The 688-nt window shown below is 33.3% G+C and overlaps 1 protein-coding gene across 1 annotated transcript in view; it reads left to right on the top strand.

The window, feature by feature from the left end:
- The window catches only part of LOC111088943, a 57,915-nt gene that overhangs the window by 4,260 nt on the left and 52,967 nt on the right, over positions 1 to 688 (top strand). The window lies entirely within an intron of this gene.

The following is a 688-nucleotide window of genomic DNA, read 5'->3' as shown; positions in this document are numbered from 1 at the left end:
ACTTCCCCCACAAATTGTATACACAAACACTCGGATTTCATTATTTTAGGCGAACTACAGAACATACTCTCCGACTTCCCCCACAAACTGTATACACAAACACTCGGGTTTCATTATTTTAGGCGAACTACAGAACATACTCTCCGACTTCCCCCACAAACTGTATATACAAACACTCGGGTTTCATTATTTTAGGTGAACTACAGAACATACTCTCCGACTTCTCCCACAAACTGTATATACAAACACTCGGGTTTCATTATTTTAGGCGAATTACAGAACATACTCTGCGACTTTCCCCACAAACTGCTTTAGTTGCATTTAATAAACTTTGATTAATTATACTTTCGGAAAGTTATTTTTTCACTAATTACATAATTTAACCTCATCTTAGTCAAATAATAGGCAATAACAACCTCTGCTAATCAGTTTCAACTGAACGCTCATGTCTGAATTTAGTCTAACATCTTCATTTGATGTACTAAATAAGTACTAAAGTCACTGATACTTGCTTATTTAAGTAGGCTTTAGTTCGAAAATATTTTTAAACAATAAGAAAAAAAAAGACTCCTTTAGAAGTTAATGTGCTGAGATATTTTCTTTGTGACAAGTCCAACTAATGTATTAGATATTAGTGTGTGTGTATATATATACATATATATTAGGTCGTCAAGAAATTAATGTCACG

This window comes from Limulus polyphemus, unplaced genomic scaffold, assembly GCF_000517525.1.
Source record: "Limulus polyphemus unplaced genomic scaffold, Limulus_polyphemus-2.1.2 Scaffold4822, whole genome shotgun sequence".
NCBI lineage: Eukaryota > Metazoa > Arthropoda > Merostomata > Xiphosura > Limulidae > Limulus > Limulus polyphemus.
This window is presented reverse-complemented; position numbering and strand designations above follow the sequence as displayed.